General features: G+C 43.5%; 1 long non-coding RNA gene across 1 annotated transcript; it reads left to right on the forward strand.

Annotated features, from left to right (window-relative positions):
* Nucleotides 1-3,443: 3,443 nt before the first annotated feature.
* Nucleotides 3,444-11,349, forward strand: LOC306960968. Its single transcript, XR_013792736.1, has 3 exons — nucleotides 3,444-3,795; nucleotides 8,158-8,328; nucleotides 11,242-11,349. It is a non-coding gene; the product is annotated as an uncharacterized lncRNA (long non-coding RNA).
* Nucleotides 11,350-12,166: the final 817 nt, after the last annotated feature.

Raw genomic sequence — 12,166 nt, forward strand, 5'->3', positions numbered from 1 at the left:
ATGGGACAAAGTAACATTTATATATTAAGCTTTTTACTTTTTTATATTTGGTTGCAAATCATTTGCAGTAAATTACAGCCTGAAGTCTAGAAGGCACAGACGTCACCAGACGCTGGGTTTCATCCCTGGGGAACCTCTGCAAGGGAGGATCACCAGTTTTGTCTGCAGCAAGTGAAATGCAGCTCACTTGGATTCATGTCAGGCGATTGACTTGGCCACTGAACAACATTCCTCTTCTTTGCCTTAAAAAGCTCTTTGGTGGCTTTAGCAGTAGCTTTGGGTCATTGTCCATCTGCTCTGTGAAGCGGCGTCCAAGCATTTGGCTGAATATGAGCTCATAATATTGGCCGAATCCCTTCAGAATTCATCCTGCTGCTTTTGTCAATACACATCACATCATCGGTAAATACAAGGGAACCAGTTCCATCGGCCCAAACAAGCCCAGGCCATGATGCTGCACCACCATGTTTCACTGATGAGGTGAGATGTTTTGAATCATGAACGGTTCCTTTCTTTCTCCAGACTTTTCTCTTCAAATCACTCTTGTACAAGTTGATCTTTGTCTCATCTGTCCTAGGATGTTGTTTCAGAACTGTAAAAGGCTTTTTTAGGTGTTTTTTTGGCAAACTCTAATCAGCCTCCTGTTGTTGAGGCTCACCAGTGGTTTACACCGTGTGGTTAATGGTCAGTTTTCTCTCTGGTGAAGTCTTCTCTTGATTGTTGACTTTGACACACAAACATCACCTCCTGGAGAGAGTTTTTGATCTGACCTATTGTTGTGTATTTTCACTAGGAAATAATTCTTTAGTCATCCACTACATTTGTCATCTGTGGTCTTCTGGATCTTTTGGTGTTATTGAGCTCACCGGTGTGTTCTTTCTTTTTAATAAAGTGCCAAACTGTTGATTTGGCCACGCCTAATATGTTTGCTATCTCTCTGATGGATTTGTTTTGAGTTTTCAGCCTAATAACAGCTTGCTTCACTGATACTGATAGCTCTTCATTTCATATTGATAATTAACAGCAAGATGCAAATATTACACTTGAAATGAACTCTAGACGAATGGGACAATGAGGGAAGAGCAAACACCAGGCCAGGAAACAGCTGAGCAGCCTCTTGTCCCATTACTTATGGTCCCTTAAAAAGTGGGAGGCTCACATACTGTACAAACAGTTGTCATTCCTACACCGTTCATCTGATTTGGATGTAAATACTCTCAAAGCAGCTGTGGTTATTTTTGATTAACAGAGAGTGGCATCATCTCCTCTTCCTTTGAAGGTTGTTCTTTCATTGAACCTGATTCCAGTCGGACTGTTCCGGTGCGAGGCTGCAGCTGCTGCATCCTGAGAGGAGGACTTTCTTTCTGGATGTTCTAGTCTACATCTCTCCATGGAGGTCCTGGCCCTCATCACAGACAGTTAAGCCGGAGATATTTGTGCATGAAAGTCATTCAACCTGATATTCTTATGTCATATTTGGAGTCTCTTTTCTCTTTTTGCACTGTTCCAATCAAAAAAAGAGCGCTTAGATTTTCCTTCCTCGTTAGACCAGCACCCGCAGAGAGAGAGAGCGAGGGACACGGAGCTATTTATTCTCTGTGTGTGACACATGTTGCCGGAAACAAGTAAAACCCACACACAATGGACTTAGTTTCAATAACTTTGCGAAAGTTTATCTGTTTGATGAGAGCAGTGGCCTGATATGTCTTATCCTTCCCTCTCTCTCTCCGTGTTGTAAAGTAGCAGATTAGCATTAGTTAGGATTAGTGTAGGAAAAAGTAGTGGTAATTTACTCTGGCGATAAAGGTGCATTTTCCTGTGTTTCCTGCTCGAGTGCAGCCTCTAATCCCCCCGCCAGTGAATTTGCACTGAAACATCAAAGAGTTCAATTAAACACAATATGATGGGATTGCTTGCGGCTGCTTGAGCCCTTGTGTGGTTTGATTTGTTATAGAGACACCCAATGTGGAGATGTGACTGCCCTAATGGTAATAATCAGTAAGACCACTGCAAAAAATGATATCTTGATCAATCAAGTTCAAATGCGTCTAAATGAGTTATTTTGCGTTGTTGTGTGTAACTCTGTCCTTCCAAGTAAAATAATCTGCCAATGGATATTAAAGGTGCAATAACATGTTTTAAGTTAACTTTACTTGGTAGGCGCAGCCCGGGGCTGGAGGGTGTCCGGTTTGGAAACCTCAGGGTCTCATCTCTGCTGTTTGAAGACGATGTTGTTCTGTTGGCTTCATCAAATTAGGACCTTCAGCTGCGCTGGGGCGGTTTGCAGCCGAGTGTGAAGCAGCCGGGATGAGGATCAGCACCTCCAAATCCGAGGCCATGGTTCTCCACCGGAAACAGGTGGCTTCCCCCCTTCAGGTCGGTGGGGAGTCCTTACCTCAAGTGGAGGAGTTCAAGTATCTCGGGGTCTTGTTCACGAGTGAGGGACGGATAGAGCGTGAGAGCGATAGACGGATCGGTGCGGCGTCAGCAGTGATGCGGTCGCTGTATCGGTCTGTCGTGGTGAAGAGGGAGCTGAGTCGGGGGCAAAGCTCTCGATTTACCGATCGATCTACGTTCCCACCCTCACCTATGGTCATGAGATTTGGGTAATGACCGAAAGGACAAGATCGTGGATACAAGCGGCCGAAATGAGTTTCCTTCGCAGGGTGGCTGGGCGCACCCTCCGAGATCAGGTGAGGAGCTCAGTTACCCAGGAGGTGCTCGGAGTAGAGTCGCTGCTCCTTCACGCCGAAAGGAGCCAGCTGAGGTGGCTAGGGCATCTGTTTAGATGCCTCCTGGTCGCCTCCCTTGGGAAGTGTTCCAGGCATGTCCTAGTGGGACAAGGCCTCGTGGAAGACCCAGGACACTCTGGAGGGACTATGTCTCCGAGCTGGCCTGGTGTCGCCTCGGGGTCCCCCCAGAACAGCTGGAGGAGGTGTGCGTGGATCGGGAAGTCTGGGCATCTCTGCTGAGACTGCTGCCTCTGTGACCCGGCCCCGGATAAAGCAGAAGAAAATGGATGGACTTTACTTGGTAAGGGTTGGGAAATCAAATGATCAAAAAAAAACTAGTATTAGGGAACTTCTCCTTATTAGTTGAGTTTACATATTGAGTTCACAGGACAAACCCAAAATTACAGTAACTTGAATTATAAGTTGTGTGAACTTACTGGATTACTGAGAAATAGCAAGAATTTAATTCAATTTATCTGGCAGATAAATAAACTTAACAACTTAGTGTCAAATATTCTTCATTTGAGTCATTTTAACTTATCAAGATTTTTTTTTTGCAGTGTAACTGGCAACACAGATAGGCGCTGTTTATGAAACATGTTTAAAAATCCCTCACCTTGAACCCTTTTGTTACTACACAGTGTCTACCTTGTGAGCGCGGCGTACCTCTGTGTAAGCCCGGCATAAGGACCGGGCGTCGGCGTGGCCCACCTGCAGAGCTCATCCTCTCCGCAGCCGGAGCGTGTGTGTGGAACTCAAGCCCCCGGCCGCTCTCCGAAGAATAGCGCTCGTTAAATATTCATTCTCTGCTCCCGGTGGCACACTTTGATCCCCACCGACCGCCGACCCCCGCTGCTGCCGCGGTGAGTGAGCCCGGGCAGGCACAGCAAGGCAGCAGAGCAGATATGGAGCCCATGGAGAAAAGCTGCTAAACGGAGGAGGGGGGATTTTATCATACGTACGCTTTTTTGTTTTTAACTTCGAATCTAGATGGGGATGGAGAAACATAACTATGCAGCTGCGGTCACGTGAGCGTCTGCAAGCGTCAGAAGTTGCCACAAAGGTAGGCCAAGTTTTTGTATTGGGTTAGCTTTGCATTTAACACAAATTAGGCCTATTTGTTGCTTGTGTCTACAGTCTAGACTAATCTGTAAAATGCAACAAAGTACTATACTGTTTTTTATTGTGATGTTTATTAATTCACTCCCCTACTTATTGGGAATGAGCACAGGATGGGACAAGAGGTAAACATTCCATATTGTGCACCTGTACTGTACCAATGGGCCATGAGTTCTATGAGTTCTAGAAAGAGCACACATTGGGACATAAACGTGAAGTATTTCCCTGCATTTATACCCCTTTAAACACCACAGCAGCAGCAGCTAACTCTCACAGTGACAGACACATGCTGACATACATTTTAGTCCTTTTGCCGTCTAAAGGCATTTCCAGTTCTATTGAATTACTTTGAAGGGCTCACTCACCCCTAGAGCACATGGCTACTTAACATACGTGAACAAAAGGACGTACTTTAGCGCCCGATTTCAACTGTTGGACTGATTCTACTCTAAAGGCTCTATAATGCAGAGCCGCCTCTGTGAGTGATTTATTCTGACATTGACCTCCTGACCTCAGGAGAAAGCAAGAAATGATGATTGATTGAAACACTATGTGGACTATTGTACTGCTGTTCTCTGCTGCGTCATGTACCTTATTGAGGTTATGTCCCTTGGTGTTGTTGTTGCCAACTGTGAGCACTGACATAGAACTATTATGATCACTATAATGTTCGTTGTTGATTGACATGTTGTGGATTGTATGTTTTTTCTATATGTTCTATTTTAAAAGCGGCAGCTGCAAACTTAATTGCCCTCCTGGGATAAATGAAGTTTTCTGAATCTGAATCAGATTAAAGGAATAGGCCACCGTTTTTACATACTGAGATATGTTCTTACCTTAGACGAGTTCTTTAGGACCTGTCTGGTCTTCCCCCGTGCCTTCAGTCACGTAAACACAGCACAGACGGCGTTAGCATTTAGCCTCTCCCTCTCTCCACTATAGCTCCAAAACAGGTCAAGATAGAAGCTACCAAGCTTTGGCATCCGCACAGTAAAGTGAAGATTACTGCGCGGATTTCGAACTACTCCTGGTATTATTACGCCTTACAATATAGTTCCCCCTTTTATCTGCTTAGAAAATCCACATTGTTTAATTTTGTGTAATTATACTTTGTAGTGGAACACTTCACGTAACCATATTTAAATAGGGAAAACGTGGAAGAGCTTGGTAGCTTCTATCTAGACCTGTTTTGGAGCTATAGAGGAGAGAGGGAGAGGCTAAATGCTAACGCCGTCTGCGCTGTGTTTACGTGATAGAAGGCACGGGTGAAGACCAGACAGGTCCTAAAGAACTCGTCAAAGCTAAGGTAAGAACATATCTCAGTATGTAAAAACGGTGGCTTATTCCTTTAAGCTGCTGTGGATGTTAGCACTAGCCGCGTTAGCATTAACGAGTGTATTGCGATTATTTATTTCTATTCATTTATTTCTTATGGAACCACAGCCACAGTTTTGGCTGTACTACAGAGATGGTATGGCCGTACAGCATGACCCGACAGGATAAATAGCGATTTGAATGACTGACCAGGCGACTGGGTGATACTGACAGTCACAGTGACGTACTGCTAACCAACAAACAGGCCGACCTTAGCTTTCTTTTGCGCAGCTCGCCTCAACATTGACCGAGCACGTATTTCTGAAGTGAGGAATCGCATACTCACTCAGTAGAAAGTATGCAGAAAACAAACAAACCCTTGGGAACAGGCCCACAATTTCCTCTAATTTCACTCAAGTCAAGAGCTTCTTGCTGACCCAAGCAAATGTATTTCTTGGGAACTTTTTTGGGGTGCATATATTAGCAGGCAAATCTGTCTACTTCATTTAAGGTAGAAACCTGCATGTAGGGCTGCAAAAAACAATCAGAAACTTATCATTAATGGATATTGAAATAGTTGATGAACAATTCTTCCAATAGTTTTGTATAAACAAGTATAAACTGATCTTATAACTGGTACAGGACAGGAATGAAGTCAAAAACAGAACGATGAAATAAATGATGAATGAAACCTTGCTTTGATGCTACTAAAAAGTCCTCAGGCATAGTTTTGGCTTCATGGTGCAAAAAAAAAAATACATTAATCTCACATTCAGATTCAAAATAATCGTGGGTTTTATATAGTTTTAACCAATGGCCGCTGGCTGCCCTGCTTTTTGACCACAAACGTGGGGGCCGCCATTGCTCCGCCGTTGCTGTAGTACCTCCATATCGCCGCTAGGCCCCCATTGAAAAGCATTGGACTTTAGACACGTTAAAAACTACTTTAAAGCCTGGTTTCAATTGTTTCAACACTAGACTAGGCTAGATATTCCTCCTGAGATAACGCTGGGTTAATAACTATATATGAAACCAGGCTGGTTTTCGTAATATGAATTTTTGAAATCTCGTACTTAATGAGGCTCGGACTGTTAGCATTGGAGCAGCGCGAGCTACACGTCACGCAAGGGCCGAGTCTACGGTGAAAATCCCGCCCGTCTGTCCTTTTTAGGAACATGCTTTGTCAGAGCTGGGGAGGGGGAGTCTGTAAATCTGCCATCAATTCCCCCACGGCCGTGGTCATTCTGGTAAACGGGGAGGAGTGAGCAGAAGACGTCCATTTTTTCTACAGTCTATGGTTTTAACCCAACCTTATCAAACCATTGCAAGAGAAAAGCTTGACTTTGAGTTTTCTGAAGTTATTTTGCTGAAGAACTAGTTTACTGCAGCTTTTCGATTCACCTTAGATAATCCAGTTAATATGTGCAGTGAAAATCATAGACTTTAAAAATGTAGTTAAGCAAAGGTGAAAAGTACTCATTGTTAAATTACTTAAGCAAACAGAAGATAAACACCTACAGATTGTACAAATGACACTTACTGTGTTTCCCTCGAGGCTGGCGGTGTAGGTGTTGAGCTGGTCCACTAGAGAGCAGCACCCAGCAGCCCTGTAGTATGTGTGTGTGTGTGTGTGTGTGTGTGTGTGTGTCTGTGTGTGTGTGTGTGTGCATGTGCTTGTGTGTCACAGACGCTGGTCCATTGCTCTCCCCCGTGGTCTGAAACGTCTTTGATCAGCCTCATCAAGCCCAGCTCTGCGAGGAGCCTGCTTCCCTCTTCCGGGCAGGAATCCCAGCGGCACAAGGTTGTCTCTGCAAATTCTATCAAAAGATGGAGAACCACCTGCCAGTAGTGATGGCCGGGGGAAATACAGAGAATTACAACTGAAAGCTGTTCATCTTTGATAAAGACTGGCTGCGTTATTCAAAGTGGAGGGTGTTGATACTGTTCGAAGGGTTTTCACTAGAGCGGATTTTTAACCTTCCCAACAAGTACCAGACAGAGGGATTGAGTTGACGGTGCACATTTTGAACATGTCTAGTAGCATTCGTATTTGAAAGAACCTCATGCACGACTCGAGGACTGTGCGCAAGTAATCACATTTTGATTTCAATTAGGATTATCATACCCAACGGTTAGAATTTTACATAATCGAGCTGCAAGCGGATGCTATTGCTTTATTCATTTATTTTGTCAATGTTTTCCAATCAGTTTCACGGAATGTTTTATGCTGATTTACATGACAAACATTTCAGTCATCGGACATGTGAGTTATCAAAATGTCATTGAAGTAGGGCCGGGACGTTTTTCGATTGATTCCGATTAATTAATGATTTAGGTTTAGTGCGATTAACCTCTTCACCCCCACCTGAACTGAGCACATTTTCTCTAGTTTGGCTTTACCCAAATCTAAAAGCTTCTTGAAAAAAAATGACGAAACACTGCGTAAAGCCAAAAACACCTAATGAACCTAATTGGGCTTCAGCTGGTGCATGCTTTGCTTTGCCCTTGGACACTTCATTCACCTCGCCAATTAAATGTGGGGTGTGTGGTTGGTGGGATTAGCCATCCCGCTTCCATCACTCCACCCCAAGGCAACAGTGGCTACATACCTAACTTACCACCACACGGTGTAGTGATTTGAAAGGTGGCAATTAGTGAATCACAAACCGTAAAATATATCTCCCTGTTGTCTTATTATGTATAAAACCTGATGACTTTGTAGTTCAGACCTCTTCAAACCTGTTCTAGAGAGTGATCATTGTTTGTATCAGTTGATATTCGAGTCTTGTCTGGCGATAAAGCATGTGCACTGGGAACTGAATCTTGATGATAAAACATGAACTGCAATTATAAAAGTGCAATTTGATGGTTCTGCCCTCCCTCAGACTACCCAACATCCTTGTGCATTCTGCCTCTAATGACAAGATAGGCTTACACAGCGAAGAGCAAAAGATCAGGATCTGGCAACCTAACACCTTTACCTCACCAACAGGACAGATGAAGCAATCCGAGCCGATCCCTGTGGAAGAGGAATAATTCGCCTGATGGCACTAATAATCACAGCTCTGTTACCGATCCATGGCCGCCGCTCTTGTGTGCGTTTCAACGAGCCTTCGTTCTTCCATTATTGATACGAAGAAGGGCGACGTCATTTGCTCAACAGGTAAGCGGTGTTACGTGTGCGTAGAAGGTCTTTGGTGGACTGTTAGGTAACATTCCATTTCAACAGACATGGAGGCTTGATTGTCTTGTACTGTGCTTTTCTGGCTACTTTACATCGCTTTATTCACTGAAGTCCTACACTCGGTGGTGGTGGTGGTGGTGGTGGTGATCTATTAGCACAGCTGCTTTAGTGCTGGGTCACCGAAACATGGCTGCTAATCTATGTTAACGGTCTTTCCAACCAGTAGCCATACCACCTTAATATTGCTCAATCTAATAAGCTCTCTCCAGCTTATCAGGTAGGAGAGCCAGGGTAGAACCAGGATGGGAAACCGCCAGACTAGCACGTCAATACACCACAAATGCCATTCATTCTACACTGTAGTGACCAAAAATAGAAGTCGCCACGAAAGATAAAGATAAATTGAACCATTGACTTGAATGATTCAACAAATAAAGGTCACATGCTCTGATATTTCGTTGACCACCTTTATTAACTTTGATTACAGCGCACATTCGCTGTGGCATTGTTCCAATAAGCTTCTGCAAAAGATCCAGTGTTGCATTCATTTGAACAAGATCTTGTATTGACGATGGCAGAGTGTGACCACTGCACAAAGTCTCGTCTGGCACATCCTAAAAGACTCTCAGTGGGGTTAAGGTCCAGACTCTGCGGTGCCCAATCCATGTGAGAAAAGTATGTCTCCTGGTCCTTGAACCACTCCTCCTTGAACCACTGGTCTGGTCACCTTGGACTATGCCCGTGCCATCAGGAGGAAGAATCCATTTGATGGAATAACCTGGTCATTCGGGATGTTCAGGTCGTCAGCTGATCTCTATCTTTGGGCATATAGTGTTGCTGAATGCCCAACTTGTATGTCACTTTCGAGATGCGTTTAGCTCAGACAGTAGATGAGATACAAGCCACTTTTGTTTGAAGGAATGAATGACCTTGTAAAAAAAGAAAAGGATTTCCTTCGAGCATCAGAATTGTCTATGAAGCACCGTCGTCTGAGCAGCCTTTGAGTGTCTGGGAAGGAGCTCTTGCCCAAGGACACAACAAGAGTTCGCACCAGGCAATGTTTGACTTTGGATGAAATTGTGGGATTACAGAGCGGTTTTTTTTTTTTTACATGATCCGGTAAAAACAGCAACCCACTTTGGGATCCGGGCATGTCAAGTGAATATCGCCATTCTAAGTTTTCAATCCAAGATGACCCTGGAGGGCAAAGATTTAGGCTCACTGTTAAGTTACAGATGAGACATTTTCACAACATTTAAAAATGATATTAAAAAAGAGGGCCACAAAAAGTTTCTGCCCCCCAATATGGCAAATGTCACAGCTTTAAATGCTCTTCTTAGCAGCCAATTTGATTCTAATGGGAGGTATTTTTGCCCTTTCTTCAATACTAAAGAGTGTCTATAGCATAAAAGAAAATAGTATCACGTTTTTCTAGACTCTTTCAATTAGATTTTGAGGTAATTTTCTTCCTTACAAAAGCCTTCCAGAACTAAGAGATTTCTGGACTGTCTTGCACGCCGGAGTTCCAACAGGAGGTCGATCCACAGATGATGTCCACGATCAAGAGGTGCTGTCTGAAGGTTCTGCTGTGGCCTTCAACAGTCTCCAGACCCAAATGTCATTGAAGATCTGTGGATGGACCTCCAAAGAGCAGGGCGTGACAGACAGCCCAGAAATCTCTTGGTTCTGGAAGGCTTTTGTAAGGAAGAAAATTCCCTCAAAATCTAATTGTGTTTTGGATATGCCTCATCTCTTCATACCTTTTAAAGATATTTTAATCTTTGGGACGCTTAAGGCGAGACACGGCAGGTGAAAGTATTGATTTTTCACGCAGTGGTCGAAGTGGAGATTTTAATCTATTTTCCTCCCTTTACATCTTAGTTTTCATGTCAGAGTATAAAAATGACAAAACTCACCCCGCATGGTGTTTATTTTATGATGTTTTGTCCGTCTGCGAGGTGGGAGCAACCCGGAAGTAGCTGCTGCGCTGCGTAGAAACGCCGTCTTTCAAACGAGTATTCATTCATAAATATTGACAGATTTTACATCCACGTGTCCTGCTAAGGGTCCCCGTGATGACGCTTTCACCCAAATATGGTATTTTTCCTCCTACGAGACGCCTGGTCAGGCCTGATGCGGAAAAGCAAACTTCAGGGCTGGTTTTCTCTGAATGAGAGAAGCCGCACTCGAGCAGAGCCTGAGCACTTATAGTCGCTCCAACAGACTCCAAACTTTCCAGTCTGAGACCTAACAATATTTTGAAGGTTTTTTTCAGAGGGATTTTTTAATATGTAATAGCCTAGATAGCCTGATAGATTCAACTTTGAAACCAAAAAAACAGGCGGAATTTGAGTTTTTACAGATTTTTTCACTGATGATTAGTTTATTGAAAAACTAAACAACATATCCAAAATCCCCTCTGAAAAAATCTTAGTTACTAATATGTCAATAAAGTAAAACCATAAATTTTAATCTGGCTCAATTCATTATTTTGATTTCGTTGCCCAAAATATAGGCAATTTCGGCCATTTTTGCTCAAAATGCCTTATTTTTATGTGAAAACATAAAATGACAGAAAAAGTGCAATACATTTTGTTCAGCAAAAGTTTCAAATTGATATCTCTACATTTTTTTTTTTTTCCCTATTCACCTGCAGTGTCTCGCCTTAAACCTTCGCACCCCACTCTATATGTCTTTTAATATGGGATACGGCAAACTATTTATAAAAAAGCCAATTCACAGCTGTTCTTCTGCGGAAGGATCGGAAAACGCAAGCGATTAATTTGTCACATGCCGATAACGCGATACATCTATCCATCGCTGACATTTCCGACTAATCACCCTTATCTGCTTCGGGCCATGTCACCTGTCCGTCTCTCTCTGTTTCCTCAGCCTTCTGTATTATTCATACCCCGCCCCCTCAGCCGCCCGCAGCAGCTCGGGTTTCAACCTGCGGAGCCGGGTGACAAACGAAGACTCCTTGTACGAGCCGCCGCTAGGCACTCCTCATACCCCGCCGCCATCACCATCGCTGGCGGCCAAGGAGCGGGTCACCTGTCCCACTTCCTGCCTGGCCTGACACACATTTCTGATCCCACGCACACACACACACACCGACCGACCGCGAGGCCGCCGCGCTGAATGGAGCCGTAGTAGAGAGAGTAGGTCACAAGGAAGCGAGCGTTGAGTGACCCGCTTGCTCAAACCAAGAGTTGTTTGGATCGTCTTTTGAAGGAAAGTTACCGCCAGGAAAAAAAACTTTGGGGATATACAACTTTTGTTTTGGATTGTAATTTGTGAGCGGAAAGCTTGGTTAATTGGTGACACTGGAAGAGTCTGCGATCTGCTGCCCTACAGTTACAAAGGTAGGGAAACGGGATTTTATTTGCTCGCATGAAAAAGTAATGTCGTGTTAATAACTGACTATGTGCACATGCAGGTTTTTAGTGTGAACTTATGACATCAAAACAAGAAATCCTGTTTATTTATTTATTCATTTATGCCGGGGAGACACTATTGGCAAGCCTTCTTTTCAGGTTATTGGGTCAGATTGGTTTCTTAACAGGTGGGTTCACCTGGGAACAAAGAAATAGTGCTTTCTACCCAAAAATCAATTTTATTATTTTACTCAATAATGTTTCCTTCATAGACTTTTATGAAAAACTATAAGTTCTAAAAATTATCCCTTATCCCCCTCATGGTTAAGGGACAACATCTACACTTAAAGACTTGTTGGTATTTAATTTCTTGCTTCATATTTTTGACTTGTGAACATTGAAAGATATTTTTTTCAGTATAAACATTAGTATTTTTACAA

The sequence above is a fragment of the Gobius niger genome (assembly GCF_951799975.1).
Source record: "Gobius niger genome assembly, chromosome: 3".
In the NCBI taxonomy this organism is placed as follows: domain Eukaryota; kingdom Metazoa; phylum Chordata; class Actinopteri; order Gobiiformes; family Gobiidae; genus Gobius; species Gobius niger.